This window comes from Heptranchias perlo, unplaced genomic scaffold, assembly GCF_035084215.1.
Source record: "Heptranchias perlo isolate sHepPer1 unplaced genomic scaffold, sHepPer1.hap1 HAP1_SCAFFOLD_43, whole genome shotgun sequence".
NCBI lineage: Eukaryota > Metazoa > Chordata > Chondrichthyes > Hexanchiformes > Hexanchidae > Heptranchias > Heptranchias perlo.
In genome coordinates this window covers 7786013-7813220 of record NW_027139442.1, presented here as the reverse complement: position 1 = coordinate 7813220, position 27208 = coordinate 7786013, and positions in this window count along the sequence as shown.

The window sequence follows — 27208 nt, the reverse complement described above, 5'->3', positions numbered from 1 at the left end:
TGATGATTCATTCTTGTCCAGTACTATACAGCTCACGTGTGTCCCAGTTACCGCTCTCGTACATGTATAGTGCAAAGCTTATAAAATGGAACGATTCACTCCCGTCTTCTAATCTATGGATAGTGTGTGCCTCAGTTTCAGCTCCTGTATATGGACAGTACACCGAAAGAAAATGGGAATGGTTCACTCCTTACTGGCGAGTCGAATAACTAGGATGGCAGATCGGGCTTTAAACTAATGAAAGAGGGGGCAGGGTTCAGATAAGGGTAAATTGATAAGTCTAAAGAGAATAGTCAAGGCTGGATATCAGAGTAGCGATTTTGGTAATAACAAGCAGAGTGTGTTCGGAAGGGACAGCGAGTTTAACAAAGGTAACACGGCTTTAGAATAGAATCACAGAAATTTACGGCAAATAGGAAGCCATTCGGTCCATCATGTCTGTGCCAACCGAAAAAGAGCTATCAGGATAATAATTCCACTTTCCGGCTCTTGGTCCGCAGCCTTTTAGCTTATGGCACTTCAAGTGCATTTCCAAGTACTTTTTAAATGCGATGAGGTTTCCAACTCGTCCAATCCTTCAGGCAGTGAGTTCCAGACTCCCAACACACTTTGGGTGAAAAACATTCTCCTCAACTGCTCTCTAATCTTTCTACCAATAACTTTAAGTCTATACCCCTGGTTATTGAGCTCTCTGCTAAGGGAAACAGGTCCTTCCTATCCACTCTCTCGAGGTCCCTCATAGTTTTGCTCACATCAATTAAATCTCCCAATAGCCTCCACTGTTCCAAAGAAAACAACCCCAGCCTATCCAATCATTCCTCAAAGCTAAAACTCTCCAGTCCTGGCAACATCCTTGTAAATCTCCTTTGTACCACCTCGAGTGCAATCTCATCTTTCCTATAAAGTGGTGACCAGAACTGTAGGCGGTACTCAAGCTGCGGCCTAACTACTGTTTTATAATCTTGAGCATAACCTCCCTGCTCTTACTTTCTATGTCTCTGCTAATAAAGGGAAGTATCCGGTATGTCTTCTTAACTGCCTTATCTACCTGTCCTGCTATCTTCAGGATCTGTGGACATGCACTCCAATGTCCCTCTGTCCCTCTTCACCTCTCAGTATCCTTCCATTTATTGTGTACTCCCTTGCCTTGTTTGCCTTCCCCAAATGCATTACCTCAGACGTCTCTGGATGGAATTCCATTTGCCACTTTTCTGCCAACCGGACCAGTCCATTGATGTCTTCCTGCAGTCTACAGGTTTCTTCCTCACTATGAACCACACGGCCAATTTTTGTTTCATCTAAAACTTCTTAATCATGCTGCCGACATTAAGTCTAAATCATTGATGTATACCAAAAAAGCAAGCGACCGAGTAATGAGCCCTGCGGAACCCCACTGGAAACAGCCTTCCAGTCACAAAAAGACCCGTCGACCATTGCCTTTTGCTCCCTTCCACTGAGCCAATTTTGGATCCAACTTCCCACTTTCCCTTGGATTCCATGGGCTTTTACTTTTATGAACAGTGTGACATGTGGAAACTTGTCAAAAGCCTTGCTATAATCCATGTAGACTACTTCAAAAACACGACCCTCATCAACCTTCCTTGTTGCCTCCTCAAAAAATGCAATGAAGTTAGTCAGACAGATCTTCCATTACAAGTCCATGCCTACAGTCCTTGATTAATCCGTGCCTTTCTAAATGTCGATTTATGTATCCATCAGAATTTTTTCCAATAATTTGCCCACCACCGAGGTTATGGTGACTGGCCTATAATTACACGGTTTCTTCCCTGCTCCCTTTATAATCAATGGTGCAACGTCAGCAGCTCTCCAGTCCCACAGCACCACACCTGTAGCCAGAGAGGATTGGAAAATGATGGTCAGAGCCTCCGCTGTTTCGTCCTTAGTTTCTCTTAACAGCCTGGGATACATTTGATCCGGGCCTGGCGATTTACCTAATTTCAAAGATGCTAAACCCCTTAATATTTCCTTTATCACTATGTTTATCCCATCCAATGTTTCACAATCCTCCTCCTTAACTACAATGTCTGCATCGTCCCCCGGTTTTTGAAGACAGACGCAAAGTATTCCTTAAGAACCATACCCAGGTATTTTGCCGCCACACACAGGATACCTTTTTGGTGTCTAGTCGGCCGTAACCTTTCCTTAGTCATCCTCATGTTCTTTATGTATTTTTTAAACATCCTTGGGTTTTCCTTGATTTTACTTGACAATACATTTTTCCCGTGCCTTCCCTTTGCTTCCTTAATTTCCTTTCTAAATAGTTACTGCACTATCTGTACTCCTCTTGGCTTTCTTGCAGTGTTGAGCTCTCGTTATCTGACATGAGCTTCCATTTTTTGCCTTCACGTACCCTGTATGCTCTTTGACATCCAGGGGGCTCCAGGCTTGGGGGTGCCACCCTTTTACTTGGTGGGAACATGTTTGCTCTGAACCCTCCTTATCTCCCCCTTCAATGCCTCCCACTGCTCAGACACTTATTTACCTTCAAGTAGCTGTTTCCAGTCCACTTTTGCCAAATCATATCTCAGTTAAGTAAAATTGGCCTTTCCCCATTGAGAACTTTTTTTCCTGTTCCATCTTTGTCCTTATCCATAAATACGCTAAATCTAACTGAATTATGATCACTACCACGAAAATGCTCTCCCACTGATACTGCTTCCACCTGCCCAGCTTCATTCCCTAAAACGAAGTCCAGAACTGCCCCCTTTCTTGTCCAGCTTGCTACATACTGGGAAAAATAAGTTCTCCTGAATGCAATTTAAGAGTTCTGCCCCCTGTATACCTGTTGCACTGATTCCTCCCAGTTAATATTAGTGACTAAGGCCATATCAAGGAAAAATAGTAAAAAGTTAAAATTAAAGCCGCTATATCTGAATGCACGAAGCATTCGCAACAAGATAGATGAATTAATGGTGACCAAGGCTAGGAACTAAATATTCCAGGGCACTTGACTTTTCGACAAGAAATGCGAAATGGAAAAGGAGTGGGGGTGTGGGTGGGGGTGGGGGGTGCGAGGGGAGGTGGGGTGGTGGTAGTTCTGATAATAAAAGATGAGATGAAGTCAGTCGTGAGAAAGGACCTTAACTCAGAAAATCAGGATGTAGAATCAGTATTTTTAGAGCTAAGAAATTACAAGGGGCATAAAACACGGGTGGGCGTAGTTTCTCACACCTTAACAGTTATAGTATTATACAAAGTATGCATCTGCACATTGGAGGTGCATGTAACAAGGGCAATGCAATAATCGTGTCGAACTTTAACCCTCATATAGACTGGGAAAACCAAATTGGCAAACGTAATTTGGATGACTAGTTGATGGAATGCAATCAAGACAATTTTCTAGGACAATATATCGAGGGATCAACTAGGCGACAGGCTATTTTACATTTAGCATTGTGGAATGAGACAGTGTTAATTAGTATTCTTGTCGTAAAGTATCCTCTGGTGAAGAGTGATCATAATATGATAGAATTTCATATAGTGTTAGGACGTCGTGTATTTAAGTCCGAAACTATGGTCTTAAATTTAAACAAGAACAATTCTATAGGCATCACGGGTGAGTTGGCTAAGGTAGATTCGGAAAGAATATTGAAGAGCAATGGTGAATATTTAAAGAAATAATTCATAATCCTCAACGAATATACATTCCCTTGAGGAATGTAAATTCCACAGTAAAGTGATCCAAACGTGGCTAACTAGAAAAGTCAAGGGTAGTTTTCGATTAAAAGAAGAGGCTTACAATGTTGCCAAAAGACTAGTAAGCTTGAGGATTGGGAGGATTTTAGAAATCATCAAAGGATGACAATGAAATTGATGAAGAGGAAGAAAATTGAAAATGAGTGTAAACTAGCAAGATATATAAGAACAGATTGTAAAAGCTATTACAAGCATGCAAAAAGGATGAGATTGGCGAACGGAAACGTGGGTCCCTTAGAGGCAGAGACAGGATCGTGCATGAAGAGGAATAAAGAAATGGCAGAGACGTTAATCAAATACTTTTATCTGCTTTCACAGTAGAAGACACAAAAAACATAACGAAAATATTTGGGAATCAAGGCTCTAATGAGGGTGAAGAACTTAAATTAATTAAGATTAGTAAAGAAAAAGTACTGGAGAAGTTAATGGGGCTAAAAACCAACAGAACTCTTGGACCTGATGGCCCCTATATCCTAGCGTATTAACAGATATGGCTGCAGTGATAGTGGATGCATTGTTTTTGATCTGAAATCAGTTGTAGGAAAAATGCTGGATCCTATTATAAGGACCTAGTAATGGGGCACTTAGAAAATCATAAAATAATTCGGCAGCGTCAACACAGTTTTATGAAAGGTGTTTGAAAAATCGATTGGAGTTTTGTTAGGGTGTAACTAGCTGAGTAAATAAGGGGGAACCAATGAATGTATATTTCGATTTCCTAAAGGCATGCGATAAGGTGCCACATAAGAGGTAGTTACAGAAGATTAGGGCTCATGGGATTGGGGGTAATATATCAGCATGGATTGAGGATTGGTTTAACGGACAGAAAAGAGAGGGTCGGAATAAATTGGTCATTTTCGGGTGGCAGGTTGTAACTAGTGGGATGCCGCAAGGATCAGTGCATGGTCCTCAACTGTTTACAATATATATCAATGACTTAAATGAGGGCACCGAGTGTAATGTTTCCAAATTTGGTGATGATACAAAGCTAGGGGGTAAGTAAGCTGTGAGGAGGACGCTAAGAGACTGCAAAGGGATAGATAGCGGTTAAGTGAGTGGGCAAGAAGTTGGCAGCTGGAGAATAAGATGAAAAACAGTGAAATTATCCACTTTATAGGAAGAATAGAAAAACGGAATCGTTTTTAAAAGGCTAGAGACTGAGAAATGTTGATGTTCAGACGGATTTATGTGTACTTGCACACGAACCACAGAAAATTATTATGCAGTCTCAGCAAACAATTTGGAAATGAAATGTTGTGTTAGTCTGTGTTGCAAGAGTTTCGGAGTATGAGAGTAAGGAAGACATGCTGCCATGATATAGGGTCTGGTGAGACCACATCTGGAGTACTGTGCACAGTTTTGTTCTCCTTATCTAAAGAAGGATATACTTGACTTAGAGTGGTGGAATAAAGGTTCACTGGATTAATTCCTGGGATGAAAAGGTTGTCCTATGAGGGGAGATTGTGTAGAATGGGCCTATAGTCTCTCGAGTTTAGAAGAGTGAAAGATGATCTCATTGAAACATAGAAGATTCATAGAGGGCTTGACAGGGTCGGTGCTGAGAGGCTGTTTCCCCTTTCTGGAGAGTCTAGAACTCGGGGTCATCGTCTCAAGATAAAGGGTCGGCCATTTAGGGCCAAGATATGGAAATATTTCTTCACTCAGAGGGTAGTGAATCTTTAGAATTCTCTGCCGCAGAGAGCTGAGGATGCTCCGTTGTTGACTGAGATCAATAGATTTTGGGGCACGAAGGGAATCAAGGGATATCGGGTTGGGGCGGGAAGGTGGAGTTGAGGTAGAAGATAAGCCATGATCTTATTGAATGGTGGAGTAAATTGAGGGGCCATACGGCCTACTCCTGCTCCTATTCTTATATTCTTATGTTCGTATGAGAGAGAGAGAGAAAGAGAAACAGAAATGGACCGGTGCAAACTTGGATCGGTGGATTGGTCGGGTCTGGCTTTCAGATTGGGTGATATGGGATGCAGTTTTGAGAAACCCTTATTCAATATTTTAAAACAAAACACAGTTTTGAAACACAACACGATCTGCATTTGTGTTTTACTTCTGCAACTTCTGACCTGGCAGATGCAATTTAATGCAGATAAGTGTGAAGTGATGCACTTTGAGAGGAACAACACGGAGAGGCCGCATAATCCAAATGGTACTATTTTGAGTGAGGTGAAAGAGCCGAGGGACTTCGGGGAGGCGGCGGGAGAAAATATTCATAAATCTTTGAAGGTGGCAGTGCAAGTTGATAAGTCGGCTAAGAAAGCAAATGGGATACTTGGCTTTTTAAATAGGGACATTGAATACAAAAACAAGGAAATCATGTTGGACATTTACAAAATACAGGTTATGTCTCAGCTTGGAGTGTTGTAGTCAATTCTGGGCACCACACTTCAGGAAGGATTCAAAGGTCTTGGAGCGGGTACAGATGAGATTTACAAACATACCAGGGGTGAGGGACTTCATTCATGTGAAGAGATTGGAGAAGCTGGGATTTTTCACCTTACAGCAGAGAAAGTTAAGGGGAGCTTTAATAGAGGTGTTTAAAATAATGAAGGTTATTGATAGAGCCAATAGGGAGAAATTGTTTCCTCTGGCAGGCGGGTCGGTATCCAGAGGTCATAGATTTAAAATAATTGGCAAAAGAATTAAAGCGGAAATGAGGAGAAATGTTTTCACACAGAGGGTTGTTAAGATCCATAACTCATTACCTGAAAGAGTAGTGAAAGCAGATTCGATACGAACTTTCAAAAGGCGATTGGACATGTACTTCACAAGGATTAATTTGCAGGGTTATGGGGAAAAAGCTGGGGTGTAGGATTGAATGGGATAGCTCTTTGGAAGTGCCGGCACAGGCACGGCGGGCTAAATGGCCTCCTTCTGTGTTGTATGATTCTATCATTCAATGATTTTGTGTATTTCGTGGTCCTCTGTACAGTGTGTGTCTTTCCCAGTGAGGAGAGGTACTCTGTAAAAATGTCCCAGTGCTGTGTTAACACAAAATGGTGCCTAAGAACAAACTCAAAATTGAGGTCAGCACTTGAATCAAAATCGCTGTATTTACATTAAAATAAAATGTCTCTCTCAGTCTGTATCTCCTTCTCTGAACTCTACGGCCATGTGTGTCTCAGTGTCAGTTCCTGTACATGTAGGGTAGACATTAGGTAAAAGGGAACGATTCATTTCTGTCATCACTGTACATCTCCTCTCTGTCTCAGTGTCAGCCCCTGTACTGGAGCCGCACATAGCGGGTTAAAGGGATCGATTCACTCCCTGCTGGTAATATGTGTGTTGACCGGAGACACTACAAAGGCATGTCTGAGGGTTTCAGCAGCAGATGAGCAGGGCGGTGGGACGGTCATTATTACCGGCACGGAAGTCGGTGGGCTTTGCAATGGATAGGATAGGGGATCAGACGCACAGCTCGGGGTTGAATCTGACATCGAAGTTACGAACAGTCAGGATTAGCCTCAGACAAAAGCCCGGGATGGGAATGCAATCAGTGCAAGGAAGTGGAGATCGTGAGACCATGTATCATGACTTTCGAATTGCAACTGTCTCATTTAAAACCGGATGTCGGCCTGACAACACAAAGACATTGGAAGGGTCAAGAGAGGTGTTGGTTTTGTCAGCATGCAGCTGAAGCTGATCCATCTCTGCGGACAATGTCACCAAAGGACAGCATGTAGATGAGGAAGAGGAGGGCGCCAAGGATTGAAACTTTAGAGACATCAGAGATTACAGTGATAGGGTGGGAAGAGAAGCTTCTCCTGCCTATGATCAGATAGGTGAGTGGAACCAAGCGAGGGTAGTTACAACCAAAGAGGCCAGTGTCAGATGAATGAGGAGGTCACGGGTGAGTTTACAGCAGGTGTATGGGGAAATTTGCATGGCTATGGGGCAAGAGCAGGGGCATGCGATTAATTGGACATCTCTTTCAAAGAGCCAGCACAGGGACGATAGGTCGAATGGCCTTCTGTGCATTATGATTCTATCATTTTATATGTCGGGGTGGGTGGGGGGGGGGGGGGGGCGGAGGGGAGTGCGGATGACTGGGCCATGGAAGGATTTAAACCCAAGACTGAGAATTTCAATTGTAAGGCGATGTGGAACTGAGAGACAGTGAGGTTCAGTGATGGCAAACAGGACCTGGTACACGTCCTAAGATGGAGAATGGGTGCCCGGCCAGAAGTGAACTGGAGGAATGGAGTCTGGAGGGGACAGAGGCATGGATGAGGGTTTCAATGGCAATGGGCTGAGGAAGGAATAAAGGCGGGTGAGAGAAGCACGGGGCTCAAATCGGGTCATGAGCTTCACTCAGTTACACGGGACCAATGTTAGGGAGCCATGAACCACATGTAGAATAAACGGGGAAACATCTGCAATAAAGCAACGGAGAGAGGAATGGAAATGAAGCTCGTTCAGTGTCCGACCCCTAATATCACCCACTGTCATTTCTCGGCTAAAATACTGAACCTGCCAGTTAATTCTGTCAGAGACTCAAAATTAATATTTTAACTGGGAAACTGCAGGAACAGATTGAAATGGGTCTGCTGTGTCCGTGGATTCAGTGTAAACTGCGGTGAAATTGGTTTAAATTGAAATGAATAGGTAAGAATGAATATGGTGAACACAATTAGATGAAGACTGTAAATGAAGCAGCTCATTATTGTTGGATCAGTCCTGAATGAGCACAGCTTGTAACTTTATTCCTGAGAGAGATCTGCTTTATTAATGTCCTTGACTTTCAAATGTTTCTCTTATAACCACGTCATTATTTACACCGGAGTCAAAGCAGCTGATTTAATGTGTTTGTTCAAATGACTGTAACTGTAAAGCAATGATCAGGGGTATAACCGTGTCAGTGGAGAATTATTCCCTCTATATATCAGGGATCGGTGGAATGAATCAGCTCACAGTAGCTTCCCGAGCTGTGGTTTCCAGGCCAACAGAAGTCAGTGCTTCTCACAGAAATGGGATATTCAGTAATCTATCAGATACAACTCATTTATTATCCTGTTCTTGCAGCCGTTGGAGTTCTAGGTAAGCCGTTATCTCAGCTGTTAATGGTGTAAATCAGTGTTAACTGTGCCGCTGTACTTGGCACTTTTTTCACCCATCAAGTTTAACACAGCCACCTGTTTTCTTCTATCAGCTGAAGGAATGTCTTGTCTCTGCTCTTTCTGTCTTGTAAGAGTTACATTTGTTTATGTAACGTACATTTTATATCCAATCCTGCGATCGATGCTGGATTATTCTCTGTTCCGAATGCATTATTGAATAATGGTATGTCATTAATTTCTAAACCTTCGGTCTTGCAGCAATTGCATTATATCTGGAATGAAATCTGTACATCCAACCCTGGCAGTGTTACTGGATTAGTCCCTGTATTGAATATATGGAAATCAGGTGTCTGGGCTATGAGCTGGTATCAGACAACCAGAAGCTGTTAAACAGTTTCATGTTGTGGAACTAATCTGTCCTGAAATATTTTTTCAATCAATGTGTTTTCAGTGATTGATAATGAGACAGCTCACTGTCTCAGTGTTACAAGGAGGCAGCGCAATGTCCTCCCTCCCCAATCACATAGCTCAGTTTAACTGGGATTTCAATGTATTTATTGATTATCATTGTTATGAAAGATTATTTGATTGTGTTTGTATCTGACGCCGCTTCAGATGTCTGGCTGCTGAACTGAGTTTGCTGCTTATCCTTTCACATCTTCTTCTCTGATTCACTGTGGATGAATTCACTGTAAAATGCAATGCTTTGAGATTATTTTGCATGAGTTTGCACTTTATCTGTTGGACTCAAGAGCCATTCTATTTATCTGTGGGTTTTTAGCAGCAGCGATGATGTTGGCGTTTTGTTAATTGAACAATGCCGCCAACTAACGCTCTACTTTGTAATTACAGGAGAAAGAATTTCAATTATTGAGGTTTGTCTGGAAGAGGCATTCGATTCTGTTTATTCCATGCATTGTAGACGAAGTGAACAGTGTAGGTGAACAGGTGGATACCTGGATGTTCTGTAAAAACATTAAACAATTCACAGAGGCTTCACCATTTATCAAACTGACATTCAGAATAGAATCGTTGGAACACGGGAATGTTGAACAGAGTGCAGGCGCAGGATGTTAATATTGAATCGGATGTGAAAAGGGGCATTGACAAGGGGAGTAGGGAGTGAGGAGAGATAGAGAGAAGAGATAGAGAGAGGCCGAGAAGGAAAACGAGAGGGGGAGAGAAGAAACGTGAGAAAGAGAAAGTGAGAGTGAGAGATACACAGGGAGACACAGAGACAGGGAGAGAGAGAGAGAGACTGAAAGAGAGAGAGAGACTGAAAGAGAGAGAGAGATAGAGAGAGAGACAGAGACAGACAGACAGGGTGAAAGAGAGAGAGAGCAGCAGCGGGCTGAACACTTAATCGGAATGAACTGCTGAAACTTCCAGCACAAGTATTTGGAGGAAATAAGACTTGAAGGAGCTATTAGGATGTTGTCAGATTGTGAGAGTTGTATTCTGCTCTCTCCAGGTGTGTTTATCGCTATCAGGTCCTCAATCTCTTTAGATGAATGTTCTTTTTTCTTATTTACAAACATAAATATATAACATAAACATTTATAAATAAACATGATTGAAATGTATTTAAATAATAGACTCAGTCATTTCATGACCGTTATGAATTATTTGGATATGTATTCTAAAAGCTATGTGCCAGCTTAAATCAATATAGAATGAGGCTGCATTCTTTAATGCATTAATTTCATATTAATTGAATGTGCAAAGTAAATTTATGAGCACATTTTATCTGCAAGGAGCTGTTTCCTGACACCAATAACCACAGAAACCAATGGTTGAATTTATTGATTGGATTGTGTTACTGGGACCTATAGATTAGATCTCCTCCATCACTCTGCTGCTGTCTCTCCCTGTGAATCCCAGCCACCCCTCCCACTGTATTGAATCCTCTGACTCCTGATCCGTTGCTTCAGTTTATTCTCTTCCACAAACCATCTGCTCCTGATTCCCCTCCAGCTCCTACATGTCCTTTTCCTTGTCTCCCTCCAATCTCACTCACTGGCTCCGTCACCAACTGCCTTTCGTCGTTTACCCAGCCCCGTCGGCTCTCTTAACCGAGAGCAACAAACCAGCTGCACCTCCCCCTGTCCCCTCATCATCCCGGCCCTTCGCTTTCTTTCACCATCCATCTGGAGCCCAAATCCGGCTTTAACCCTTTGGATTCCCGCTCAGTAAAACACCTTCTCCCTTCCCAACCGGCACTGCTTCCACACACGGCACTTCCAGTGGATCCGGTGCTCACTTTATTCACTTTCCTTATCGATTTCCCAATTCATTATTGATCATTGTGTTTAAAAACATTTCTCTGCCCGGAAGTGCTGCCCAGGTCAATGAATCACTTTCCACCCTTCGAGGCAGCAACAAAGACTGAAATTTTATCCCAGATCCTCTCAAACTGCTACTTTGGCTCCAGGTTTGTTCAGTAATTTCTCTGCTTCTTTTCTCTCTCTTACAGTTAACTTGGTGGCGATCGTGATCCTGTCCCGAGGAAAGTGCGATCTCTCCAAATGTATCAGTCGCTACCTGGTGGGAATGGCAGCGGCCGATCTCCTGGTCGTTATCACTGATGTGATACTGAGGCGGATTAATGCCTTTTATTTCCCAGTTTTATTCCTGGACATTACTCACGTGTGTAGTCTCATTAATTTCCTGGTTTTTGGAACCACCGAGGTTTCTGTCTGGCTCACAGTCACTTTCACCTTTGATCGATTTGTGGCCCTTTGTTGTGAGAAGCTGAAAACAAAATATTGCACCGAGAAAACGGCGGCTGTGGTTCTGGGAACAGTGAGTGTGCTGAGCTGTTTAGAGAGTCTCCCCAGGTACTTTATATATAAACCTAAATATATGATTAATAATGTTCCCTGGTTCTGTTTGATTAAAGCAAGCTTCAAGACTTCCCCCGCATGGGCCGCATATGACATGTTTCACCGCCTTTTAACCCCATGTGTCCCGGTCTTTCTGATTTTGCTCTTCAATGCTCTGACGGTCAGACGTATTTTAGTGTCCAGTCGAGTCCGCAGGGGACTCCGGGGCCGCAGCAATGGAGAGAATCAGAAGGATCCAGAGATGGAGAACCGAAAGAAATCCATCATTTTACTCTTCAGTATATCTGGCAGTTTTATATTGTTATGGGTGACACAGGTTGTATTTTACATCTATCAGCGAATTACAAACCGCTATTCTAACTCCTACACTGACACTCTTTTTATCACAAAACGCACAGCAGGAATGCTGCAGATTCTCAGTTCCTGCACAAACACGTGTATTTATGTCCTGACCCAGAGTAAATTCAGAGAGGAGCTGAAGAACGGGGTGAAATACCCACTGATTCTAATTGTTAAATTAGTTAAATTATAGAAAGAGCTGAAGAGTTTCAAGCACTAGAACTAAATCCCATTTCGAATTCTGTCCCCTACACTTCCCATTGGATGGAAAGTACATTTTATATTAGCAGCACCGAGCCCGCAAATGATCTTAAATCTGATTTTGAAATATTTTATTGATAATCTGACCTATTGTGGCAAGTCTTGTCCTGCAGACGACACATGAATTGTTGCTCAAAAAGGCGGCACTAAAGAGCTCAGCTGGACTTCAACTAAATAGCCGCCTTGAAACTACAGGAAAATGGGCAAAGGTGGCAATCATAGTCACTGCTGTGGGTCGGATCCGAATGGGTGCACTCTACATAAGTGAAGAGACGGAATTGCGGAGATAGACAGACAGACAGGCAGACAAACGACAGTTAGGTTCTGGGACCAGAAAACCCTGAGACACATGGGGCACAGGGGGAAGGGGTGACAGGCTGCGAGTGGACCCCTGGTTTCGGTTATCTTACTAGGAGAGCCTGAAAAACATGGCGCACTGATAAAAGGTAAGACAGGCGGTAGAGTGGGAGCCCTAAGTAACGTTATTGGACCAGGAGTGTCTGATACAGATGGGGCACTCCTGGAGAGGGGGAGACAGGATTTGTGGGGGACCCCTTTGTTACGTTATGGGACCAGTGACACTGCGGCACACACAAACATACACACACATACACACACACAAACATACACACACACACACAAAATTTACTCTTAGGAGACACGTGTGCCTTGTACACGCATTGATGTTGAATTGAGCTGAGCTGTGCAACGAATGAATATGGGTTTAAATATCAAATTCAAATCAGTTTGTTCCAGAGCTTCACAATTTTGATTCAAGACACTTTGTCAGAAGCAGACAGAATGAGTGAAAGTGAGAGAGGGTGAGTGAGAGAGAGAGAATGAGGCAGAGAGGCAGAGAGAAACAGAGAGATTAGGACAGATACAGACAGAGAGAGAGATAGTGTGGGAGAGAGGGTTTATTGGGTAGATTAAAAAGGAGAAGGTTAAATTGGGGTCGAGTTTGCAACTGTTTACACCTATGGTATCAGTTCAATCCGGGTGGAATTGGCCGAACCAGGGAACAGATCCGGGGAATTTTAAACGTCAGTGAGTTGCACACAAAAACACTTACGTTGATATTTTCAGCCATCTTTTACATTGGTTGAAGATTCAGATGTCCGGGATCAGGTCCCGCCCTCAGAACTGACCAGATCCCCTGGTCGACATTGCGAGATTCCACCTGTTCTGCTGGTTCGGGAAGCCCTTCAAATTGTACTCGTTTTCTTAGGCACTCAGATAATAATGGGCACGTTTTAAAGGTTGCTCACTTCAAAAAAATATTAATTTACTAAGACATTGACTAGTGTACATCAATGAAACAAGTAAATGATTCAATATCGTTGTTTAAAGTCATTTTCAGTGATTATAAACCAGGTTACTCACAGGTGGAGGAAAGGAAATTATTATTTAAAATGCTAATTTTTGTGATAAGCCCCATTTTGAGCTGTACTAATAAAACTGCACCAGTTTACTACTCCTAAATACATCAAGGAATACTTTTTAATGGAAATAAATTAAAATAAATGATTACTTTCTATTACACTGCCTGATTACGCTGGTTAATTGAAGATTATACCTTTGCGATTATGCAAAAGAAATTCAACGGAAATTTGAAAAGGTTTGATTCCTGCTGTGTGCTGATTCTCTGAGGATGAATGGAACCCTGTCTATGGTGATTCCCGGATCGTGATTCTCTCTCTCTTAGTCTTTCTTTCTGCCCCTCACTTTCGTTTAATTCTTGCTGCCCCCAATCGCCTCCTTCCTCCCTCTGGGATTACGAGCCCTCAAGTCTTGTCCTGGGGTCTCGAGGAATGAAGGATTAAGCTCCTGGACACTGCCGTGAGCAAAAAGCCGGGAGAAAAATCAATGGAACGTCAAAAATTACTTTGAACACTTTTGTTTATTAATGAGGCTGTTTGACCGGGTGATGGGTGAACGGGACTTGTTGCGACTTAGGTTACGGGCAGCAGGAGTTTCGGATGAGCTGGAGTTTCGGAGGATGAAAGATGGGAAACCGGCTTGGAGAGCATTGGAACAGTGGAGTCTGGAAGAGACAAAGGGATGGATGAGGGGGACAACTGGATTACGTTTTGGGACCAATGACACTGACACACACACACACACACACACACTGTACAGTCAGGAGGCACGCGTCGCTTTTACTGACATTGAGGCTGAATTGAGCTGAGCTTTGCCACAAGTGAATAGGCAATTAAAATATCAAATTCAAATCAGTTCGCTTCAGACCTTCCCCATGTGGCTGAGTGGTTGAATTATAATACGATTTCACATCAGGGCCCACAATAGATTCTGAATTTCCAGCTATTTCGTTCTGTCTGTGCAGCTTTTTCAAAATAAAACATAAAACTAAGGAAATATTTTAAGGCTGTTTTCACATTTGGGCAAATTGGGTGCTGCAGGGCGCTCCCTGCCAGTTTTTTTTTAATTCGTTCACGGGATGTGGGCGTCGCTGGCGAGGCCAGCATTTATTACCCAACCCTAATTGCCCTCGAGAAGGCTTTCAATTTCAGTTAAAACCACACACAGGTCACATTGTCAGCCGTGGCTCAGTGGGCAGCACTCTCGCCTCTGAATTAGCAAATTGTGGGTTAATAATCCCACTCCAGAGACTTGCGTACAAAATCTAGGCTGACAGTCCTCGTGAGGAACTGAGGGAGTGCTGCACCATCAGAGGTTCCGTCCTCAGATGAGACGTTAAATTGAGGCCACTTCTGCTTTCTCAGGTGGACCTAAAAGTTTCCATGGCATTATGTTGAAGAAGAACAGGGAGTTCTCCCCGATGCCCTGGTCCATATTTATCGCTCAAACAACATTACTAAAACACGGACGATCTAGTCATTATCACATTGCTGTTTTTGGGGTCTTGCTGTGCGCAATTTGGCAAGATTCCACAAACAGCAGTGTGATAAAGACCAGATCATCTGTGTTTTACATCTATCTTTCCTACAGTACTACAGTGACTACACCTGATCAGTACTTCATTGGCTGTAAAACTCTTTGTGGTCGTGAAAGGAGCTGCATAAATGCGATTCTTTCTAACTTTGCACTCGCCCCAATTCAAAATCACGGCAGATGTTAAATGGGGACAAGGATTGAGCTTAAATTTTTAGAATCGATGAAATGGATGTCAGATGTCAAGGTGACTTTATGAAGCTTTCTGCTAGTCAAACGTACGTTTACGAATGCATATTTTGTTCTCACTGTTGGTAATAAGTTAAAAAGCTGTCGGAAATGCACACAAAATCTGGACTTCTTTGTCTTTCACTCTCTCTCTCTCTGTCTCTGTCTCTCTATGCCTCTCTCTCTCTCTGTGTCTCTCTCTGTATCTGTCTCACGCTTTCTTTCTCTGTATCTCTGTCCATCTCTCTGCCTCTTTGTATCTCTGTGTGTGTGTCTCTCGCTTTCTCTCTCTCTCTGCCTCTCTGTCTGTCCCTCTCTTTCATTTAATTCTTGCTGCCCCGATCGCATCCTTCCCAGCTCTAACATTCCCAGTCCTCCAGAAGTTTCCCGGTCGCTCCAAGAATGAAAAAAATAATCTCCTGGACACTGTTGCGAGCAAAAATCCGGGAGAAAAATCATAGGAACGTTAAAAAATGATTAAAATATTACTTTGAACACTTTTGTTAACAAATGATAAAAATATTGGAGAAAAAGAAGGCTTTTTGACCGGGTGATGGGTGAACGGGACTTAGTGCGAGTTAGGATACGGGCAACAGGAGAGCATTGGAATAGTGAGTCTGGAGGTGACGAAGGCATTGACGAGGGTTTCAGCAGCTGGTGAGCTGAGACAGGGGCGGAAACGTGCGATGTTACGGAGGTGGGACGAGGCGGTCTTGGTGATGGAGCGGATAAGATATATCACTGTATATTTCTGTATATCTGTTTCCATCTCTCACTGTCCCTCTCTCTCTGTCTCTCTCTCTCTCTCCCGCTCTGTCTGTTGGTCTATTTCTCTCTCAATCCCGTTCTCTGTTTCTCTCTCGGTCTCTCTCTCTCTCGATGTCTCTCTATCTCTCAGGAGGAGTTTCGGATGTGCTGCAGCTTACAGGGGTTGAAGATGGGAGGCCGGCCAGGAGAGCTTTGGAATAGTGGAGTGTCGAGGTGACAAAGGCTTGGATGAGGGTTTCAGCAGCAGATAAGCTGAGGTAAGGGCAGAGACAGGCGATGTTACGGCGCTGGAAGTACGCGGTCTTGGTAATGGAGCGGATTTGTTACGCCTCTCTGTCTCTCTCTCTCTGGCTCTTTCTCTCTCTGCCTCGCTGTCTCTGTGTTTCTCTCTCTCTTTCTGTCTCTCTCTCTCTCTGTCTATCTAACCCTGTCTCTATTTCTCTCTATCTCTCTGTGCCTGTCTGTCTCTCTCGATATCTCTTTCTCTCTGTTTGTCTCTCTCTCCCTCTATGTCTCTGTTTCACTCTCACTGTCTCTCTCTGCTCTCTCTCTCTGCCTCTCTAACCCTCTCTCTATTTCTGTCTATCTCTCTCGATTTCTCTTTCTCTTTGTTTGTCTCTCTCTCTCCCTTTATGTCTCTGTTTCACTCTCACTGCCTCTCTCTCTCTCTGCTCTCTCTCTCTCTCTGTCCATCTCCAGGTCTGTCTCGGCGGCTCCAGGAATTACAAATTTATGTCCTGGACACGGTTGCGAGGAAAAATCAGGGAGGCAAATCTTCGGAACGTTAAAAATTGATTTTTTTGAACAATTACTTCGAATAATAGAATAATAGGATCATAGAATGATTACAGCATAGAAGTAGGTTATTGGGCCCGTCGAGCCCGTGCTGGCTCTGTGCACGAGCTCTCCGGCTGCTCTCACTCATCTATCCGTTCCCCATAGCCCTGCAACTTATTTTTCCTTCAAACAATTGTCCAATTCCCTTTTGAAAGCCACTATTGAATCCGCCTCCCCCACAACCTCAGTCAGTACATTCCAGATTCTAACCACTCGCTGTTTAAAAAAAGTTTTTCCTCCTGTCGCCTTGGGTTCTTTTACAAATCATCTTAAATCTGTGTCCTCTGGTTCTTGACACTTCCTCCAATGGGAAAAGTTTCTCTCTATCTTCTCTGTCTAGATCCTTCATGATTTTGAATACCTCTATTAGATCTCCTCTCAACCTTCTCTGCTCGAAGGAGAACAACCCCAGCTTCTCCAGTCTATCCACATAACGTAATTCCTTCAGGCCTGGAATCATTCTAGTAAATCTTTTCTGTAACATCTCTAAGGCCTTCACGTCCTTACTAAAGTGCAGTGCCGAGAATTCGACACAATACTGCAGTTGCGGCCGAAGCAATGTTTTATAAAGGTTCATCATAACTTCGTTGTTTTTGTACTCTATGACTCTATTTATAAAGCCCATGGTCCCGTATGCTTTTTAAATGCTTTCCCAACCTGCCCTGCCACCTTCAACGATTTGCACACATATACCTCCAGGTTTCTCTACCCCTGCACTCCCTTTAGAATTGTACCATTTAGTTTACATTTCCTCTCCTCGTTCTTCCTACCTAATTGAATCACTTCGCACTTTTCCGCGTTAAATTTCATCTCCCATGTGTCCGCCCATTCGACCAACATGTCTGTGTCCTCTTGAAGTCTATCAATATCCTCCTTACTTTTCACTACAAATCGAAGTTTTGTGTCATCTGCAAATGTTGAAATTGTGCCCTGTGCACCCAAGTCAAAGTCATTAATATATCAATAAAAGATAGTGGTCTTACTACCCACCTCAGGGGAACAACACTGTAGACCTTCTTCCAGTGAGAAGAACAACTGTTCACTACACTCTGTTTCCTGTCACTTCGCCTATTTCGTATCCATGCCACCACTGCCCCGTTTATTCCATGGGCTTCAACTTTGATGACAAGCCTATTAAGTGGCATTTTATCAAACACATTTTGAAAGTCCATATACACAACATCAATCACATTGCCCTCATCTACCCTCTCTGTTACCTCATCAAATAAAACAATCAAGCTGGTTAAACACGATTTGCCTTTGCAAATCCGTGCTGGCTTTAGTTAATCCATACTTGTCCACACTTGTCCATCTGATAGTTCATTTTGTCCCTGATTATCCTTTCCAGATATTTTCTTACAACCGAGGTTAAACTTACTGGCCGCTGGTTGCCGCGTTTATCCTTACACCCTTTTTTTAACAAGGATGTAACAATTGCAATTCTGCAGTCCTCTGGCACCACCTCCGTATCTAAGGACGATTGGAAAATTATGGCCAGTACCTCCGAAATTTCAAACCTTATTTCCCTCAGCAACCTAGAATGCATCCCATTCGGACAGGGTGGCTTATCTACTTTAGGTACAGCCAGGCTTTCTAGTACCTCCTCTTTGTCATTTTTTAGCCCATCCATTAACTAAGCTACCTCCTCTTTTACTGTGAATTTGACAGCATCTTCTTCCTTGCTAAAGACAGATGCAAAACATTCATTTTGTACCCCAGCCATGCCCTCTGCCTCCATGTGCAGATCTCCTCTTTGGTCCATAATTGGCCCCACCCCTCCTCTTACTACCTGTTTACTATTTATACGCCTATAGAAAACTTCTGGATTTCATTTAATGATATTTACCAGTCTATTCTCATATTCTCTCTTTGCCGCTCTTATTTCCTTTTTCTCTTACCCTCTGAACTTTCTATATTGAGCCTGATTCTCACTTGTATTTCTGAACCTAACATTCCCTTTTTCTGCTTCATCTTACTCTCTATCTCTTTCGTCATTCAGGGAGCTGTGCTTTGGTTGCCCTACCTTTCCCCTCGTGGAAATGTACCCAGACTGTACCCGACCAATCTCCTCTGACAAAGGCCGCCCTTTGATCGATCACTGATTTGCCTGCCTATCTTTGATTCCACGTTACCCGGGCCAGATCCATTCTCAACCCACTGGGTTGGTGCTTACAATTAAGTACTTTTACTGTAGAGTGCTCCTTGTCCTTTTCCATAGCTAATCTAAACCTTATGATACTATGATCACTGTTCCTTTGAACACTTCTGTTAGTGATAAAAGTATTGGAGAAAACAAAGGCTGTTCGACCGGGGTGATGGATGAACCGGGCAGCAGGGGTTTCGGATGAGTGGCAGTTTACAGAGGGTGGAAGATGAGAGTTCGGCTGGAGAGCGTTGGAATAGTGGAATCTGCAGGTGACAAAGGCAGGAATGAGTGTTTCAGTAGCAGAGCTGCCAGAGGCAGTAGTAGAGGCGGGTACAAATTTGTCTTTTAAAAAGCATTTGGACAGTTACATGGGTAAGATGGGTATAGAGGGATATGGGCCAAGTGCAGGAAATTGGGACTAGCTTAGTGGTATAAACTGGGCGACATGGACATGTTGGGCCGAAGGGCCTGTTTCCATGTTGTAACTTCTATGATTCTATGATTCTATAAGCTGAGGCAGGGGCAGAGAAGGGCGATGTTTTGGAGATTGAATTAGGGGACTTGGTGATGGAACGGATATGATATGTCGTTCTATCTCTCATTCTGTCTCTGTCTCTCCCTCTCTGTCTCTCTATGCCTGTATCTCGGACTGTCTCTCTCTCTGCCTCACTCTCTCTCCGTCCCTCGCTCTCTTTCTCTTTCTGTCTATCTATCACTTTGCCTCTCACGCTCTCTCTCTCTGTTTGCATCACACACACTCTCTCTCCCTCACTGTCTCTGTCTCTCTTGCTCTCGAACTCGCCCTTTCGCTCGCTCTTTCTCACTGTCTCTCTCTCTAACTCTCTCTCTGTCTCTCTCTGTCTCACTCCATTACTGTCCCAGAAGCTCCAGGAATGAACGTTTAATATGCTGGACACTGCTGCGAGCAAAAATCCGGGAGAAAAATCATAGGAACGTAAACAAAAAGGATTTGAAAAAATACTTTGTACATTTTTGTTTATTAGTGATAAAAATATTGGATAAAAAACACGTTTGACCGGGTGATTGGTGAATGCGATTGGTGCGAGTTAGTTTCCGGCAGCAAGAGTTGGTGTTTACGGAGGGTGGAAGATGGGAGGCCGGCCAGGAGAGCATTCGAATAGTGGAGTCTGGAGGTGAAAAAGGCATGGATGGGGGGGATTCCTGTGTTATGTTATGGAACCAGTGACACTGAGGCACACACGCAGAGACTGTTCAGTCAGGAAGCGCGTATCCCTTGTACAGATATTGGGATTGAATTGAGCTGTGCTATGCCACAAATGAATTTCCGAATACAATAATAAATTCAAATCCGTTCACTCCAAAGGTTCCCCATGTGTCTGTGTGGTTGCATTACAATACAATTTCACAACAGGGCCCAAAATGGCTTCTGAATTAACAGCTGTTTCTTTCTGAGTTTTAGGTGCACTTGTTCAAAAATAAAACTTAAAGTAAGAAAACATTTAAAGGCCGTTTTCAGCATTTGTGTAAATTGCAAGTGCTTTTAATTTCAAATAAAACTCTACATATGTTACATTGTCAGCCGTGGCTCAGTGGGTGTCACACTTGCCTCTGAATTAGAAAGTTGTGGGCTGAAGTCCCACTCCCAAGATTTGAGCACAAAAATCTAGGCTGACACTCCCGGTTCTGTACTGATGGAGTTCTGCACTGTCGAACGTTCCATCCTTCAGATGAGACGTTAAACCGAGGCCACATCTGTCCTGTCAGGTGGACGTATAAGATCCCGTGGCACTATTTTTAAGAAGAGCAGGGGAGTTCTCCCGGATGTCCTGACCCATATTTATCCACTGTGATTTGAGCCACATCAAATATTTTGCACCGAGCATGTGCCTTGTTGTCGGGCATGCGCACATGATGTTGAGCCGCATAGGCGCGCGTGGTGTTGAGCCCACGGCCGCGCATGGTCCATCGTGCCGCGCAGACACGCCATGTTCGAACTTCAGCCATCGTAGTAGCTGCCATTGGTAAGCCGTGCCTGGAGGGAGACCGAGTCTGCTGAAGGAACTTTGACCGATGCCTTGCTGGACCAACCGAGCCTACCAGGGGAAGCAAGAACCCCTTTGCTGCCTTGCTGGACTGACCGAGCCTGCGAGGGAACGTTGACGGGGGAACCTTTGACCCGTTTGATACCATGCTGGACTCACCGAAGTTGTTCAATGCTCTGCGGCATAAAGCTAAGTGGATCTTTGTGGTATCTTTGGATGTGCTTTGCTTTTTAATTGTTGATTGCTGGTTCAATATCAGTGAGTTCATAGTAGTTGCGCTTTAACGTTCTTGTTGATTGCTGCTTTAATCACGGTTGTATTTTGTGAGTTCATAGTAGTTGCGTGAGCTACCAGTAGAATCGCTTCAACCGCTGTAGCGATTCGTAGATTCTTATCGTTGCACGTTAACATCAGACGTGCTTCGAGATAGCATCATCAACGACTGCATGAATCATAGTAGTCAGGTTAGTGCTTGCTCGATGTGGCCTCACATTTTCCTTTGCTGCATTAACCCTGATGAGCACCGTATTTTTAGCCAATTGAAGAATCCTTCAGGTCTCCCTTCTGTGAAAGTCCGTGGGTACGGTTAACATCACTGTGTGAAAGTCTGTGAGTATAGTTCGCTACATGCCGCTTATTGTGTTCAGTGCATTTGATATGATCCATGCAAAACTGCCTGCCTGTTACTTTGTTTCTTGCGTTTGTCTCCACGTGTTATGCCCTGTGCCTTTTGTCTGGAGCACGTAAAGCTGCAGCACATTGTGTAAGGCCCACGTGCTCCCATTTGTCCACCGAGCTTCTCACCATGAGCTCCCCTTTGCCCATTGTACAACGAACTTCTAACCATGAGCTCCCCTTTGCCCATTGTACAACGAGCTTCCCACCATGTGCTCCCCTTTGCCCATTGTACAACGAGCTTCCCACCATGAGCTCCCCTTTGCCCATTGTACAACGAGCTTACAACCATGAGCTCCCCTTTGCCCATTGTACAACGATATTCCAACCATGAGCTCCCCTTTGCCCATTGTACAAAGAGATTCCAACCATGAGCTCCCCTTTGCCCATTGTCCACCGAGCTTCTCACCATGTGCTCCCCTTTGCCCATTGTACAACGAGCTTCTCACCATGAGCTCCCCTTTGGCCACCTGACAACAAGCTTCTCACCATGTGCTCACCTTTGGCCACCTTACAACGAGCTTCTCACCATGAGCTCCCCTTTGCCCATTGTACAACGAGCTTCTCACCATGTGCTCCCCTTTGGCCACCTTACAACGAGCTTCTCACCATCTTCTCCCCTTTGGCCACCTGACAACAAGCTTCTCACCATGTGCTCCCCTTTGGCCTCCTTACAACGAGCTTCTCACCATGTGCTCCCCTTTGTCGGTGTATCCATTTCATTTGTAGTATAACTATGAGAGCTGTGTTTTCTTACTTGCAGGTGCAGGAACCTCGGACAATGTTCCTCCTTTGTGCATTTATTTGGCGCATCTGGACCTAGATTTATCAATTCACAAGCGAAAGACATTGGGGTTTGAGGCCTGGAAGGTACAAATTTTCTGACCATCTGTAATTTTGCAGTGATCAAGAATTTAGGGAGCTAGGTAGCAGATTAAAGAGCAGGACCCCAAAGGTTGTAATCTCTGGATTACTCCCAGTGCCACGGGCTAGTGAGTATAGAAATAGGAGGATAGAACATATGAATGCGTGGCTAAAGAGTTGGTGCAGGAGGGAGGGTTTCAGTTTCCTGGATCACTGGGCCTGCTTCTGGGGAAGGTCGGACTTGTACAAGTCGGACGGGTTGCACCTGAACCAAAGCGGGACAAATATCCTTGCGGGGAGGTTTGCTAGCACTGTTGGGGGATTTAAACTAACTTGGTAGGGGGATGGGATACAGAGTGGAGCTACAATAGGGGGTGATGTGCAGCCAAATATAGAGAAAAAAACAAGTCAGCTTGGAAGACAGGGCAAATATGTGAGGGCAAGGCTGGATGGCATCTATTTTAATGCAAGGAGTCTTGCGAATAAGGTGGATGAACTGGAGGTGTTGATAAACACATGGGAGTATGATATTGTTGCTGTCACAGAGACATGGTTGAGGGAGGGGCAAGACTGGCAGCTCAATATTCCGGGGTACAGAATCTTCAGGCGAGACAGAGGGGGAGGTATAAGAGGAAGGGGGGGGGGGTCGCAATATTAATTAAAGAATCAATTACTGCCATAAGGAGGGATGATATATTAGCAGGTTCCTCTAATGAGGCCATATGGGTGGAGCTTAAAAACAAAAAGGGGGCAAGCACTTTGATGGGAGTGTACCATAGGCCCCCAAACAGTGAGGGGGAGATAGAGGAACAGATATGTAGGCAAATCTCAGAAAATTGTGCAAATAATAGGGTAATAATAGTGGGGGATTTCAACTTCCCCAATATTAACTGGGATATTCAGAGTGTAAAAGGCTTAGAGGGTAAAAAATTCTTAACGTGCATCCACGAGAGATTTTTGAGCCAGCATGTAGAAAGTCCGACAAGAGAGGGGGCGGGACTGGACCGAATTCTAGGGAATGTGGCCGGCCAAGTGGAAGAAGTGCCAGAAAGGTGAGCACTTTGGTGACAGTGACCATAATTCGGTGAGATTTAAGGTGGTCATGGAAAAGGACAGGGAGGGGCCGGAAATAAAGGTTCTAAATTGGGGGAAGGCCGATTTTAATAGGATAAGGCAGGATCTGGCCAAAATGGACTGGGATCAGCTGCTTGTAGGAAAATCCGCATCGGAGCAATGGGAGTCTTTCAGAAGGGAGATTGAGACCATACAATGGCAACATGTTCCCGTAAAGGTCAAGGGTGGTTCCAAGAACTCCAGGGAACCTTGGATGTCAGGGGATATACGAGAATGGATTCGGAAAAAAAGGAGGGCTTTTGGCAGATACAAAAGGCTAAAGACGGAGGAAGCCCTAGAGGAGTACAAAAAGTGCAGGGGGTTACTTAAAAAAGAAATTAGGAGATCAAGGAGGGGCCATGAAATAACACTGGTGAGCAAAATAAAGGAAAATCCTAAGATGTTTTATAAGTATATTAAGGGTAAGAGGATGACTAGGGAAAAAATAGGGACCATTAGGGACAAAAATGGCAATCTGTGTGTGGAGCCGGCAGATGTAGGAGGGGTTCGAAATGAATTTTTTGCATCTGTTTTCACTATGGAGAAGGACGATGTAGACATAGAAATACGGCAGGGGGACTGTGATATACTCGAACATATTAACATCGAGCGGGAGGAGGTATTGGCGGTTTTAGCAGGCCTAAAAATAGATAAATCCCCAGGCCCGGACGAAATGTATCCCAGGCTACTGTGTGACGCAAAGGAGGAGATTGCGGGGGCTCTAACACATATATTCAGAACCTCTCTGGCCACAGGGGATGTGCCAGAGGACTGGAGAACCGCTAATGTAGTACCATTATTCTCAAAGGGGAGTAGGGAAAAACCGGGGAACTCAAGGCCAGTGAGCCTAACATCGGTCGTAGGAAAATAATTGGATAAAATTCTGAAGGACAAAATTAGTCTCCACTTGGAGAAGCAGGGATTAATCAGGGAAAGTCAACATGGCTTTGTCAAGGGAAGATCATGTCTGACTAATTTGATTGTTTTTTTTGAGGGGGTGACTAGGCGTGTGGATGAGGGTAACGCAGTGGATGTGGTATACATGGATTTCAGTAAGGCCTTCGATAAAATCCCCCACAGGAGACTGGTCAAGAAGGTACGAGCCCATGGAATCCAGGGTGCCTTGGCACTTTGGATACAAAACTGGCTTAGTGGCAGAAGGCAGAGGGTGATGGTCGAAGGTTGTTTTTGTGACTGGAAGCCTGTGGCCAGTGGGGTACCACAGGGATCGGTGCTGGGTCCCTTGCTGTTTGTGGTCTACATTAATGACTTGGATATGAATGTAAAAGGTATGATCAGTAAGTTCGCTGATGATACAACAATTGGTAGGGTGGTAAATAGCGAGGAGGATAACCTCATTCTGCAGGACGATATAGATGGGCTGGTCAGATGGGCGGAACAGTGGCAAATGGAATTTAACCCGGAAAAGTGCGAGGTGATGCACTTTGGAGGGACTAACAAGGCAAGGGAATACACAATGAATGGGAGGACCCTAGGCAAGACAGGGGGTCAGAGGGATCTTGGTGTGCAAGTTCACAGATCCCTGAAGGCGGCGGAACAGGTAGATAAGGTAGTAAAGAAGGCATATGTGACACTTGCCTTTATTAGCCGAGGCATAGAATATAAGAGCAAGGAGGTTATGATGGAGCTGTATAAAACACTGGTTAGGCCACAGCTGGAGTACTGTGTGCAGTTCTGGTCGCCACACTACAGGAAGGATGTGATCGCTTTGGAGAGGGTGCAGAGGAGATTCACCAGGATGTTACCAGGTCTGGAGCGCTTCAGCTATGAAGAGAGACTGGGAAGATTGGGTTTGTTTTCCTTGGAGCAGAGGAGGCTGAGGTGGGACATGATTGAGGTATACAAAATTATGAGGGGCACAGATAGGATGGATACTAAGGAGCTTTTTCCCTTCGTTGAGGGTTCTTTAACAATGGGACATAGATTCAAGGTAAAAGGCGGGAGGTTTAGAGGGGATTTGAGAAAGAACTTTTTCACCCAGAGGGTGGTTGGAGTCTATAACTCACTGCCTGAAAGGGTTGTGGAGGCAGGAACCCTCACAACATTCAAGAAGCATTTGGATGAGCACTTGAAATGCCATAGCATACAAGGCTACGGACCAAATGCTGGAATATGGTATTAGAGTAGACAGGGCTTGATGGTCGGCGCGGACATGTTGGGCCGAAGGGCCTCTATCCGTGTTGTGTCACTCTATGACTCTCTATGACTCTATATTATGGAGGTCTTGGCAATGGAACGAATATAATATGCCTCTCTGTTTCTCTGTCTGTCTCTCTGTCTCTGTCTCTCTTTCTTTGTCTCTCACTCAGCAGGCTACTGAAGGTATGCTGCATTGTCGGTGGTGACGTCCTTCAGATGAGACTTTAAAGCGAGTTCGAGTCTGCCTTCTCAGGTGGACGTAAAAGATCCAACGGCACTATTTTGAAGAAGAACAGGGCAGTTCTCACCGCTTCTCTGGCCATATTTATCCCTCAACCAACATTTAGTGATTATCTACACAGATTATCCGGTCACTTTTACTACATTTCTACAGTGACTGCACTTCAAAAGTACTTCATTGGCTTTAAAATGATTTGGGGTATCCTGAGGTCATGAAAGGCGCTGTATGAATGCGATTCTTTCTTTCCTTATTTACATTCACCGCAAGTCAAAATCATGACAGATGTTAACTGGGACCAAAGTGACCCAATATTTTGAGATTCAATTTATTGGATATTAAGATTTCCAGTGGGGAAAGTCGCTTTATGAAGCTTGGGCCTCGGTTACAACATCTCAATGTCTCCATAAGTTCAACTGAAGGTCGTATTCTCTCCACACATAAGCCACAAATAGTTTGATACACTTTGTGCTATTTTTGAAACGTTGCACTTGTAAGGAACTTAGAGAGGAATTTGGGCCCCAGCAGATGCTAATTTTCTGGCACTACAGAGCTGGGTGGAGATGAGCAATTGGGTCCACAGCTTTCCTGGTCTCTTCACCATCTGCTTTAACTTATATTTTTTGTATTGTTAGAAACAACATGTCAGGGGTTAACTCCTAACACCACACAAAGTTTGCTTCTAACAAGACAGACATCATCTGGACTCGCGAATCAGAAGTATAATTGACACCACATTGGAGGGTTTGGTTAATACAAAGAACATAAGAACATAAGAAATAGTAGCAGGAGTAGGCCAATCGGCCCCTCGAGCCTGCTCCGCCATTCAATAAGTTCATGGATGATCTGATCCTAACCTCAATCTAAATTCATATCCAATTTCCTGCCTGCTCCCCGTAACCCCTAATTCCCTTTACTTCTTGTAAACTGTCTATTTCTGTTTTAAATTTATTTAATGATGTAGCTTCCACAGCTTCCTGGGGCAGCAAATTCCACAGACCTACTACGCT